Raw genomic sequence first — 13,962 nt, 5'->3', positions numbered from 1 at the left:
ATATCCTGCCCCCCCCCCCACCTAGACACACACAAAGCAGGCACATGGTGGGGGTTGGGAAAGATCAAAATAACACAGATTACACTGGGAAGAGACGACTATCTTTGCTGCTGAGGTTGTGGTCTCTGTAGGCGGTGATCCTCTCAAAATGTGAGGCGTTGGAAACCACCTCACTTATCTGCTTCAATTAGACCTTGTGGTCTGCAGGAATTCTTCTGGAGAGTCACCTTCACTTGTTCAGTCCTCCACCAGATTGACTCTCAGTCTCACTGAGATAACAGTAGAATTCTCTGCCTGAAGGTTTTCAGAAGATTCACCATTCACTCTGCCTTTCAACTGCTTGTCTGGCTTTTGTACAGGGTTTCTGGCAGTGGTGTGAAGAGAGAGAGAAGGGCCTGGTCCTCAGGACCTTTTTGGGTTCTCAGGAGAGAGATGTCAGACTGGGCCTTTCCCAGTCTTTCAATCCGAAGTTACCTTCACAGCCCTGATAGAGAGAGTGTCTTAAACCTGCTCCCTGCTGCCTCCAGGTCTGATAGAAGCTGCTCTCGCCAAGGTTTAAACAGAACTGAAACTTAGCTCTGCAAAATGGAGTTTGCCTGAGTATTTCCAGAACATCCTGGAAACAGTCGGCAGTCAAGATCGAGGGCACGTCAACAACTGGATTTCAAGAGAGCTGAGTGGCTGCTAGCCAAGTCCATCAAATTGACATCATGGGACTTTGCCACATTGGACATTGGATCTAGGGGAGTGCTTCAGCTTGTTCAAATGATACATTACACCAGGGGGTTTCAGTTCAAAACTAACGTTTGCAGTATTGAAGCAGCCGGCAAGGCAGGAATTAAAAAAGGGAACGAGGGTCGGACAAGGATTCAAAAGAAGTTCCTTACAATGGATAGAATGATTGAAGGCTCTGAAGATGTCATAGTTTCTCCGCTCCGGGAAAGTACTGGACGACGAAGGGTATTCTGTCGGTTGAGTGCCAGAGTGCCTTCTGAGGAGGTCGGTGCGGTTGTTTGCTGTGGCGCGTTGGAACTGTCGATCGATGAGTCGAGCGCCATATCCCATTCGTACGAGGGCATCTTTCAGTGTCTGTAGATGTCTGTTACGCTCCTCCTCGCTGAGCAGATCCTGCGATAATGGATGAATGGACATCGCGCGACAATCGCCAGGCAGGTATGTTCCCTTCCAGTCGGGGAACACTTCAGCAGTCAAGGGCATTCAGCCTCTGATCTCCAGGTAAGCATTCTCCAAGGCGACCTTCAAGATGCGCGACAACGCAGAATCGCCGAGCAGAAACTTATAGCCAAGTTCCGCACGCATGAGTGCGGCCTCAACCGGGACCTGGGATTCATGTTTCACTACATTTAACTACATTTATCCACCCACCATCTGGCCTGGGCTTGTGAAATCCTACCAACTGTCCTGGCTTCAGACAATTCACACCTCTTTAACCTGGGGTTACCCCTCTCTCCAGTCGCACTGTCTGGACCTGTAAAGACTTAATTACTTGCAAAGACTCATTTTCAAAATATCATCTAGTATCATTGGTTTTGTCTGTATTTGCTGTGTTTGTGTAACCTACCTCTTCACTCACCTGATGAAGGAGCTACGCTCCGAAAGCTAGTGATTCCAAATAAACCTGTTGGACAATAACCTGGTGTTGTCAGACTTCTTACTCTGCCCACCCAATCCAACGCCGGCACCTCCATATCACAGGTGAGTGGTCTCAGGATAAAAAGGACAGGACACAGGTGACCCCCATGATCCCCTGGGTCAAACCCCCCACCATAAGACAAAGAAGAGAAAAAGCTGTCCATTAAAACCTCACTCAGCCTCTCAGAACATCTTGGATAAGGAGGAACGCCCCAAGCATAAGGGAGTAACAGGATATCAGACATAATACCGAACCTGGCCCAGCTTTGATCACTCTTACACCGAGGAGTCAGTCCCCCCCAGGATACCCAGCACATGCCAAGATTGACCACCCAACAGCCACACTCCTCCTCACTTAGCACACCCGGGCACACCTGGGCCAACGCACCAGCTCCACCGAGGCAAGAAGAATCACGCCACCCTCAACCGAGGAGACCCAGCCACCTCTCCACCGAGGAGAAGGAGAATTGTCAAGATACCAATCAATTGGGTGTCTTGGGAGGGGCCCAATCTTCTCCCCCCCCCCCGATAGGGAAATCACCACGTTACACCGTGATGCCCCCAGATAAGGGGAAGAGTTCCTATAAGGGAGGAACCCTTGGATTAACCAAAGAATATCAGACACAGACGAACACAGTATGCCATCACCATGAGGATACCAGGGGACAGAGTAGCGTCAACTCAACAGAGCCGAAAACACTGCCAACTACAACCAGGAGGGCACACACTCAGGAAGCCACCATATAAGACCACTTGGAGGAGGCCACTTATCTCCGATATCATACCTAAGAAAGGCTCTAACAAAGCAGATCCACGGCATCAACTCAGTCCAAGGATAAACCGACCACACCCAGTCACACGCCACCATAGATTTCCCTCCCCATTCCAACAACTCCCAGAGATACTAACCACAAAGAGGAATCCCAAGGAAGCCAGTCCTCGCCAGGTCACATGATCTGCCTGGGTTCTCGGACGAGATAAGCACAGATTCTCAATACTCAAAGTGACAAAAATACAAAATAAAAACCCTTTACAGATAGCTTTAACTGGGGGCTTTCCTTAATCCAAGTGAGGATGTATCTAATCCTACCACCCAACACCACACTAACCATCCGCCCACCAGCCTGCCCTGGCTCTACATAGCTTCATAAATGAGGTGAGTGGTGTCTAAAATGTATCGCCTTTTCATAAATGCAAGGATTACAGCACATTAAAAACAGCAAGACTTTGCACGAACCACATTTCAGATCACTGACTCAGTGATTTGTACCAAAACAGGATGACAAGTGACCCTCGTCTTCGTTCTCATCTATCGCACACTCCTGTCAGGAAAAAAGACAATAACATGAAATTCACACAAGGTAATAAAATGCAGGATTACCAATGAATTGCAGGATAACAGCACCATCCATGATGCTGGAAAGGCGAATGCCATGACAGGATCATCGAGCAAGGATCCCTCCAAAGTTACATCGAACAAAGTGCCTTCACCACATCATCCAGCTGGCAAGGAATCTAGACCCGGCAGGAGGGGACAAGTCAACGCATCCAGCCTCCGCCCACCCCTCACAACGAGCATCGAAGACAAGACAACATAACATCAGTGGTCAGAATCTCCAACCAACCCCAGGCCTCAAAGTTCGGGTACGATGTGCTCCGTCAAACCTGAAAGGCCCAGCCTTCAAATTGAGATTGCGAAAGCACGGCAACCAACTCACCCCCCCCCCCTCCATTCATCACATGAAACCGGGCACACGGCCCCCCCCCAAGCCCGAAGAAGGGCCCTCACCGGGAGGATTGTTCTATCAAACACCAGGGTTCTCTCCTCCGCTACCACTATTCTCTCCAGGATATTTCTCACCTCATCAAAGTGAGCAACAAAAACCTGCCCCACGGAGCTGAGATCATTGTCCAGGGCATCATTCACAATGGCAGCCGTCACCCTGATGCCAACAGCCCCGGGGAGGCGTCGGCCCCTCTCCAGGGAACCCGCGAGATGGACCCCAGCCCAGGCGTCTCCGACTGCCTCAGTCAAACAAGGAGTTTTTAGATTTAACTCAGCTCCTCATCGCTTAAAACCAGCCAGAATCTTCCAGGGACACAATACCAGACATCTCTCCCCAAAATAAATAATTATGGGATGTGAATTCGCATAAAATAAAGGATTAAAAGACAAGTAGAACCACAGCTCTCAAACAGGCAGCCGCTCCCTCGCTCACGTCATGTCAGCCTCAGTCTGCATTTTAATTTTCCATCTGCCTCTGATGCTGATGGGATTTAATGGCAATGAAACAGACCCCGTGTTGGGTGCGTTCAGCCGGGGGTTTCCTGCCACTCACAGAGCCGAAAATGACCCCGCTATTAAACAGGACTCTGCTTCATTTCGGGGGGCCTGAGCGAGAAATATCCGGTTGAGGGCATGCTTAGGCTAATTTCCTGCACGAATGAGCTCCGCTCGCCATTTAGAAATGGTACCGCAACCTCCAGGACCCTCCCAATGCACCAATTGGGGGGTCATCGAATTCCCCTGCACCCCACCTCATAAGGGCAGGGCACCCCCTGGGCCTGATCCCTGGGTCGGGCAGGATGCACTGTCAGCATGACACCCTGGCAGTACCCCTGCCGGCTCAGTGCCACCTGGGCACCCTGGCATTGCCGGGATAGCATCCAGGTGGAACTGCCAGGGTGCATGGGTGTCACTGTCAGGATGCCAGGCTGGCATTGTCCCGGTGCCCAGACCCCCCCCCCCCTCAGCATTTATTGCCCATGCTTAGTTCCCCTTCAGAAGGTGGTGAGCTGCCTTCTTGAACCCCTGCAGTCCTTCAGGTGTAGGTACACCCACAGTGCTGTTAGGGAGGGGGTTCCAGGATTTTGACCTTGCGACAGTGAAGGAACGGTGATATATTTCCAAGTCAGGGTGGTGAGCGACTTGGAGAGGAACCTCCAGGTGGTGGGGTTCCCAGGTATCTGCTGCTCTTGTCCTTCTAGATGGTAGTGGTCGTGGGTTTGGAAGGTGCTGCCTGAGGAACCTTGGTGAGTTACTGCAGTGCATCTTGTAGATGGTACACACGGCTGCAACTGTGCGTCAGTGCTGGAGGGTTTGAATGTTTGTGGAAGGGGAGCAATCAAGCGGGGCTGCTTTGTCCTGGATGGTGTTGAGCTTCTTGAGTGTTGTTAAGCTGCGCTCATCCAGGCAAGTGGAGAGTATTATATTACATTCCCCCACTATCAACATCCTGTGGGATTACATTGACCAGAAACTGATCTGGACTAGCCACATTACCGTGGCTACAAAATCAGGTCAGAGGCTGGAAATCGCCCAGTGCGAGTGAGATCCAGATCACAGCTGGCGGAGCGAGTTGGGTGACTCGCGATCCCCCCGTCGTGGACCCTGATTTGAGGCTGACGAGTGATTCACATGTTAGGCCAAGACCGGCGCCGGTCGCAGCGTGGCCCCTGAATTGTGCCCCGTGTCCTGTTTATATAAAGCAGGAGGACCATTGCTGCTGAACTCACTTTATTAATCACACATTTTCGTTACATGAACACTCAACTGCAAGGCATCTGTAACCTTGATACACTCATCTCTAACATGTGCTATCCCATGTTTGACCCCCAGGTCAGGCCACCCCATGTCGTTCACAGTGTACCGTATTGTATCCAATACTGGCCTCCACAACCACAGCCAATTAGTATAATGACAGTTCTCACATTTATTCTCAATGGCTGCGTGCGTGGTCAACTACCCATGTCACGTGAAGCAACCATGTGACACGCAGCAGGACAAAATCCCAACACTGAAGTTGTTGCATGGTGTTGTATACCTGGCTTGGACAGCATGCTCAGCTTTGCAGGGTTTGCCATGTGGACCACACAGAGGATATCCACATAACCAGCTGGGCACAGGAACCCGCATCCCAAACTAACATACAAAGACATTCTGAATACTTGTAATTTGGACCCCACCAAATGGGAAAAAATAATGCTGATCATAGAATTCCTACATATCTGTATTATTGTCACAAGTAGTTTTACATTAACACTGCAATGAAGTTATTGTGAAAATCCCCTAGTCGCCACATTCCGGAGCCTGTTCAGGTACACAGGGAGAATTCAAAATGTCCAATTCACCTAACAGCACGTCTTTCGGGACTTGTGGGAGGAACCCGGAGCACCCGGAGGAAATCCACGCAGACACGGGGAGAACGTGCAGACTCCACACAGACAGTGACCCAAGACAGGAATCGAACCCGGGTTCCTGACACTGTGAAGCAACAGTGTTAACCACTGTGCTACCGTGCCGCCCAACAGTGCAGGAGGAGGCAATTCAGCCTATCGAGTCTGCACTGACCCTCTGAAAAGGCACCCTACCTGAGTCCCACCCCATCCCCATAACCCCACCGAGGGGAAATTGATCCCCTCAATCCACCCAACCTGCACCTAACAAGCACGTCTTTCGGGATTTGTGGGAGGAAACCGGAGCACCCGGAGGAAACCCACGCAGACACGGGGAGAACGTGCAGACTCCGCACAGACAGTGACCCAAGGCTGGAATTGAATCCCGGGCCCCTGGCGCTGTGAGGCAGCAGTGATAACCACTGCGCCGCTGTGCCATTGATGAATCTCAATGTTTGAGGATAACAGAGTCAGGTCCTTATAGGAACACGCTACAGATCTGGTGTCTTCACTCATTCCTCCAGCAATTACTTCATTCTAATATTTGCAATCAGTTCTGCAAATGGCGGCTGCAGAAATGGAGAATGTCACTGCCGGCAGGGGGGGTGCCGTGCCGGGAAGCTGGGCTGGCAGGACAGAATCCCGTCCCTGCTCTCTTTGCTAAACACTTGTGTGTCAAAGCAACAGGGAATCCACCAGGGCATAGTGTTTGTGGGAGTTTGCTGTGGGCAAATTAGCTGCTGCCTTTCCTTCACTACTGCAGTGATTAAGTATTCCATTGGCTGCAAATGTATTGGGATACGTGGTGGATGTAAATGGTGCCATGTAAGTGCAAGTTTGTGCTTCCTTCTCGGGAATTCCAAAGATTCACAAGCCTTTGAGAATAGGAATGTCTCCTCACCTCAGTTGTTTATGGTCAGTCTCTATGACCCTGTGTTCTAGACTTCCCAGCCCAGGGAATAACCATCCAGCATCTAAGTAATATTTTAACAAGATTATTTTTCTTGGTAATGGGCCCATTCTACTCCATCGCTCCATTTAGCATCGCCCTCCCCTCTCAGGAATCAATCCAGTGAAACGGACCTGTTTCCATTCTAAGACAGGTATATTTCTCTTTCTGCCAAATCATTGACATGGGCACCAGCATTACATGTGAGAACACCACCCACCAAGTACGCGGTAGGTTACTGAAGGAGACAAGAGATGAAATCGCTGGGCCTCGAACAGAAATCTTTGTTGTGGACGCCCACTACTTGCCTTCAAACAACCACGCAACCTCAAACGAACCATTGTTTACAGCAAACTACCCAGTCTTCAGAACAGTGACCACGACACCACACAACCCTGTCATGGCAATCTCTGCAAGACGTGCCAGATCATCGACATGGATACCACCATTACACGTGAGAACACCACCCACCAGGTACGCGGTACATACTCGTGCGACTCGGCCAACGTTGTCTACCTCATACGCTGCAGGAAAGGATGTCCCGAAGCGTGGTACATTGGCGAGACCATGCAGATGCTGCGACAATGAATGAACGGACATTGCGCAACAATCACCAGGCAGGAATGTTCCCTTCCAGTCGGGGAACACTTCAGCAGTCAAGGGCATTCAGCCTCTGATCTCCGGGTAAGCGTTCTCCAAGGCGGCCTTCAGGACCCGCGACAACGCAGAATCGCCGAGCAGAAACTTATAGCCAAGTTCCGCACACATGAGTGCGGCCTCAACCGGGACCTGGGATTCATGTCGCATTACATTCATCCCCCACCATCTGGCCTGCAAAATCCTACCAACTGTCCTGGCTTGACACAATTCACACCTCTTTAACCTGGGGTTACCCCATCTGTGGATCTGTAAAGATTTAATCACCTGCTAATGCATTCCAAGCATTGTCTTGATCTTTGACTTTGTCTATATATATATTTATATGTTTCTGGAACCCACCTCTTCATTCACCTGATGAAGGAGCAGCGCTCCGAAAGCTAGTGATTCGAAACAAACCTGTTGGACTTTAACCTGGTGTTGTAAGACTTCTTACTATTTCTCCTTCTGTCAGAGGACCAAAAGTGTACACCATACTCCAGGTGTGGTCTCAACATGGCCTTATATAATTACAGTCTAGACTTGCATTTCAATAGCACCTTTCACAACCACAGGATTCCCAGAGAGATTTAAAGGACCTAAGAGGGGTACAACGATCCAAATAAAATGTTCAGAATTAGGGTTAAATGTGAAAGATACTTTCCACCACTCAGTGAATCAGACAAGTGGATAAAATGAGGATTGGAATGAAAATGTGAAATGGAATATCTTCACACAAAGCGGTTAAATCTGGAATCCATTACTGCAGGGAATTCGAAATGGTAAAGGAATTACAACATTTACAGAGAATTAAACACAAGAAAGGACTTGCATTTCTATATTGTCATTCATAACCTTAGGGCATGCAAAAGTTCTTCAAAGACTATTCATGGAGTGCTTTGGCATTGTAGTCACTGTTGCAACATAAACTCCAGAGGATTGTGGGACCTGGAATACCTACCCTGAAACAGTGGCTGATACAGCATCCATCTGGAGCTTTCAGAAGGAAAGTTAATTGATATTCAAAAACGAAAAACTTCAAAAGGTATGTGGAAAGTGCAGGAGATTGGGACTGAATGAAGAAAGGGAGAGAGTGTACAGGGGAGCTGGCGTGAATTTATGCATTTGAAATAAACGACATGCCCCTACTATAATGAAACGACTGCATGAACTCACATTAGGCATGCAGAAGGTCCCGTCCTCACGGCTACATGGATTGCGGCGGTTCAAGAAGGAGGGTAATTGCGAATGGCAGCAAATGCCAGCCTTGCCAGCCAAACCCATGCCCCATGAAAACAAAAAAATGTTGCTGGGTGAAAAAGACGGAAATCCATCCAGTCATCTTCTGCCATCTTGGTGATCACATAATAATGGATTCATTGACCAACTGCGGCGATCAATCGTCATCAATTTGTCAATGGGACCCAAAGCATTTGTGGAAACCCCCAGTGATTGGACCTGACTCAGGGGCAAGAATGCTACCCACTAAACCATGGATGTTCCAGCCAATCCGGCTCAGATCATTTCTTATGATTGCTTCTGCCTGGTTTATCTCAAGAACTGAAACCTCAGTTGGGCTGGCTTAGACCTCATCTTGATGGGAATCTTCAAGCGTAACTTTCGTGGTTGGTGAAGGGTTAACTTTTAACCTTGGGGGCAGCACGGTGGCACAGTGGTTAGCCCTGCTGCCTCACGGCGCCGAGGTCCCAGATTCGATCCCGGCTCTGGGTCACTGTCTGTGTGGAGTTTGCACATTCTCCCCGTGTCTGCGTGGGTTTCGCCCCCACAACCCAAAGTTGTGCAGGGCAGGTGGATTGGCCATGCTAAATTGCCCCTTAATTGGAACAAATAAGAATTGGGCAGTCTAAATTTATTTAAAAAAACAAAAAAGCTTTTAACCTTGGGCCATGAAGCCGTGAATCAGGGAAAGTGCACCTGAACAGCTGCAAGGTGACGATCACCTGTTATTATCACAGCCAGAAGAAATTCCTGCCCTGGAACAAAACAAGAGCGCAACACGAGGCGTGTTGGGACAGACAGAGACACAACATTCTCGGCAAAGCCAGCTGGTATACATTAGTGCAGGTTTGAGGAGACAGGTCTGAAAAACCGCACAGCCCCTCCTGCCACCCAGATCATCAGCAGGGTGGGGACATGCGGGTGGGGAGGGGTTCAGCAGATTATCCAACGTCAGTGTTCCAACAAACAGAGAGGCGGAAATCTGCACACGGCCCAAAAGGGAGGCCCAATGGGTAGGGGAGGGGTGTGGAGGAACACACATTTGAGGGGAGGGAAAGAGAAGAGTTGGGCTGGGGTGTGAGAGGGGAGGGGTGAGGGAGATGGGGAGTGGGAGAAAGGAAAGAGAGAGAGGAGATCAGTGGGGGAAGAGGGGACAGGGAAGATTTCAGGGCGTGGGAGGGTGAAAGGGAGGAGATAGGTGTGGGGGGGAGGGGGTGGGGGAGGAGATAGGTGTGGGGGGGGAGGGGGTGGGGGAGGAGATGGTGTGGGAGGGAGGGGTGGGGGAGGGGATGGGGTGGGAGGGGGGATGGGGTGGGAGGGAGGGATGGGGGAGGGGATGGGGTGGAAGGGAGGGGTGGGGTAGGGGAGGGGGTGGGGGTGGAGATGGGTGGGAGGGGTTGGGGTGGGGGAGGAGATGGGGTGGGAGGGAGGGGTGGGGGAGGAGATGGGGTGGGAGGGAGGGGGTGGGGAGGAGATGGGGTGGGGGAGGAGATGGGGTGGGAGGGAGGGGATGGGGTGGAAGAGGGGATGGGAGAGGGGATGGTGTGGGAGGGAGGGGGTGGGGGAGGGGTTGGGGTGGGGGAGGAGATGGGGTGGGAGGGAGGGGTGGGAGAGGAGATGGGGTGGGAGGGAGGGGGGGAGGGGATGGGGTGGAAGGGAGGGGTGGGGTAGGGGAGGGGTGGGGGAGGAGATGGGGTGGGAGGGAGGGGTGGGGGAGGGGATGGGAGAGGGGATGGTGTGGGAGGGAGGGGTGGGGAGGGGATGGGGTGGAAGGGAGGGGTGGGGTAGGGGAGGGGGTGGGGGTGGAGATGGGGTGGGAGGGGTTGGGGTGGGGGAGGAGATGGGGTGGGAGGGGTTGGGGTGGGGGAGGAGATGGGGTGGGAGGGAGGGGTGTGGGAGGAGATGGGGTGGGAGGGAGGGGGTGGGGGAGGGGATGGGGTGGGGGAGGAGATGGGGTGCGAGGGAGGGGATGGGGTGGAAGAGGGGATGGTGTGGGAGGGAGGGGGTGGGGGAGGGGTTGGGGTGGGGGAGGAGAGGGGGTGGGAGGGAGGGGTGGGGGAGGGGATGGGTGCTTGGGGGGGGGGTTGGGGTAGAGGAGGGGGTGGGGTGGAGATGGGGTGGGAGGGGTTGGGGTGGGGGAGGAGATGGGGTGGGAGGGAGGGGATGGAGTGGAAGGGAGGGGTGGGGTAGGGGAGGAGATGGGGTGGGAGGGGTTGGGGTGGGGAGGAGATGGAGGGGTGGAGGAGGGGATGGGGTGGGAGGGAGGGGTGGGGGATGGGGTGGGGGAGGGGATGGGGTGGGAGGGGTTGGGTGGGGAAGGAGATGGTGTGGGAGGGGAAGAGGTGGGGGAGCAGATGGGGTGGGACGGAGGGGTGGGGGAGGGGATGGGGTGGGACGGAGGGGTGGGGGAGGGGATGGGGTGGGAGGGAGGGGTTGGGGGAGGGGATGGGGTGGGAGGGAGGGGTTGGGGAGGAAATGCAGTGGGAGGAAGGGAGGGGTTGGGGGTGGGGTGGGGGATGGGGTGGGAAACAGGGAAAGGATGGGGGTGGGGAGGGGATGGGGTGGGAGGGAAGGGTGGGGGAGGGGTTTGGGTGGGGGAGGAGAGGGGGTGGGGGAGGAGAGGGGGTGGGGGAGGGGATGGGGTGGGAGTGAGGGGTGGGGGAGGGGATGGGGTGGGAGGGAGGTGTGGGGGAGGGGTTGGGGTGGGATTGGAGATGGGGTGGGAGGGAGGGGTGGGGGAGGGGATGGGGTGGGAGGGAAGGGTGGGGGAGGGGTTGGGGTGGGGAGGAGGGGATGGGGTGGGAGTGAGGGGTGGGGGAGGGGATGGGGTGGGAGGGATGTGTGGGGGAGGGGTTTGGGTGGGGGAGGAAATGGTGTGGGAGGGGAGGGGGTGTGGGAGGATTTGGGGTGGGAGGGAGGGGTGGGGGAGGGGATGGGGTGGGAGGGATGGGTGGGGGAGGGGTTGGGGTGGGGGAGGAGATGGGGTGGGAGGGAGGGGTGGGGGAGGGGATGGGGTGGGATGGATGGGTGGGGGAGGGGTTGGGGGAGGAGATGGGGTGGGAGGGATGGGTGGGGGAGGGGTTGGGGTGGGGGAGGAGATGGGGTGGGATGGAGGGGTGGGGGAGGAGATGGTGTGGGAGGGGTTGGGGTGTGGGAGGAGAGGGGGTGTGGGAGGAGAGGGGGTGGGGGAGGGGATGGGGTGGGAGGGGGGGTGGGGGAGGGGATGGGGTGGGAGGGGGGGTGGGGGAGGGGATGGGGTGGGAGGGGGGGTGGGGGAGGGGAGGATGGTGTGAACAATACAGGATGTTGGGAGAGGGGGAAATCCCAATCTGACCCTCTGAGAGATAGCTGATATTACCCACAGCTCCTTCAATCAGCACACCGCCTCCAAGGGCCCTGATACAAGCCCAACAGGAGAGCCTGGAACTGAGCCTTGAACACAGGCTGACTGGGCACAGGCCCTCCCTGGAGCAATTCGTCAGCTGCCCCAGTCTGGCTGAGAACGAGAGGCTTACTCCCCGAAATGGCATCAGAGAGCAGATGGGCTTTTACCACAATTTAGTACTTGAATTATTGCTGAGACTAGCATTTTATTCCAAATTTGGTTATTAATTTAATTAATATTCTCTGTGTCGCCATGCTGTGAATTAGAGGAACGTAGAGATTCTGGGAGGGTTGTCTGGCTTGGAGGAGTTACAGAGATGGAGGGGGTGTAGGGGCTGGAGGAGTTACAGAGATGGAGGGGGTGTAGGGGCTGGAGGAGTTACAGAGATGGAGGGGGTGTAGGGGCTGGAGGAGTTACAGAGATGGAGGGGGTGTAGGGGCTGGAGGAGTTACAGAGATGGAGGGGGTGTAGGGGCTGTATGTAAGGAGAGATAGACTTGCATTGGAGGTGGTGCAGCGAAGGTTCGTGTGATTGGTCCCTGGGGTGAAGGCCTTGTCCCAATGTCCTGTGAAGAGACTCTGAGTAAATTGAGTTTGTATTCTCTGGAGTTTAGAAGAATGAGAGGCGAACTGACTGAAACCTACCAGATTCTGAAAGGCCTTCACAGGATTGTCTTCACTGGCCAGGGAATCTTAAACATGGGGAGGGGGGGGCTGCAGGGAGGGGGGCTAACACTGTGACAGACGGAGCTTTGATGTGCCAGGGAATGAAAGGATATGGAGATTGGGTGAGAAAGTGGGCGGCAACCCAGGATAGGATTATATTGAATGAAGCTCAATCCGTCACAAAGTGTACCCCTCCTCCTTTTCGTGTGCCCTCGAGAGTATTCACAGGTTTACCTTATCTACCCTCTCTGTGTGACTGGGAAGGTGCCTTTCATTTTAAAATCACAAAAGAACACCTGGTACTGAGTAGGGAGGGGTGGATTTCCTCCATTGTTCCAGTTTGTGAGGGACCTGCAAACAAAGAGGGCTCAGAACAGGCAAGCTGCCGAAAGCTACCTGAACCCTGTATCCTCTTTTCCAGCACAGCTTTCTGTGTTACACTCTGACCTTACCCACTAGCCCCTCCCGCAGCCAACCAGCCCCGATCTCCCACCGCACATCTCCCCGTGACCCATCACACACCCGCACCCCACCAATCTCCCACTACCCCCACCGATCCCCCACCATCTCCCACCTCCCCCGGACCTCCCACAAAACACCCCGCAGTCCAGCAACCTCCCACCTCCTCTACCGGCCCCCTACCAGCCCTCCAACCTCTGCCGCTGACCCCCTGCCGCCCCTCCCACCCAATCAACCGCCCACCTCCCTAAGCTGTGGTTAACTAAGACTCAGCTCAGTAGAACAACTGAAGGAACAAGGACTGCTGTCCCAGAAGACCAATTAGTCACTGACGGGGGTGCTGCCATCAAGCAAATCTCCGGCTGCTTGCTCCTTGCCCAGTGCTGTCCATGTTGGAGAGCTGCCCAATCTACACAATGAGGATCACTGCCTCCTGCTGCCTGATCATGTAGCCCTGGGTAATTGGCACCAGTAAACAACGCGCGTACACAGACCTTACAAAGTCTGGTCAGGTTACGCAAACGAGACAATTATCTCATTAATCAAGACACAAACTCTTAAAAATAAAAACTGACGTAAAAACCGTGAGTGACTTAATTCTTAAAATATAAACCAAAAAATATTGACAGTGGGTTTATAAATCTCACCAGTGGCTGATTTAACAGGTCAGAAAAACTAGATTACTGCACCTGAAAATACTTCACAAAAATCCTTTTAAAATGCTGCCTGTTATCCGGAACTGATCCTGGCTCCCAGTTGAGGTGATGAATCCAACGCCACATTCCCTCTGAGAAGCAAAT

The sequence above is a fragment of the Scyliorhinus torazame genome, chromosome 16 (genome assembly GCF_047496885.1).
Source record: "Scyliorhinus torazame isolate Kashiwa2021f chromosome 16, sScyTor2.1, whole genome shotgun sequence".
NCBI lineage: Eukaryota > Metazoa > Chordata > Chondrichthyes > Carcharhiniformes > Scyliorhinidae > Scyliorhinus > Scyliorhinus torazame.
Note: the sequence above shows the minus strand (reverse complement) of the source record.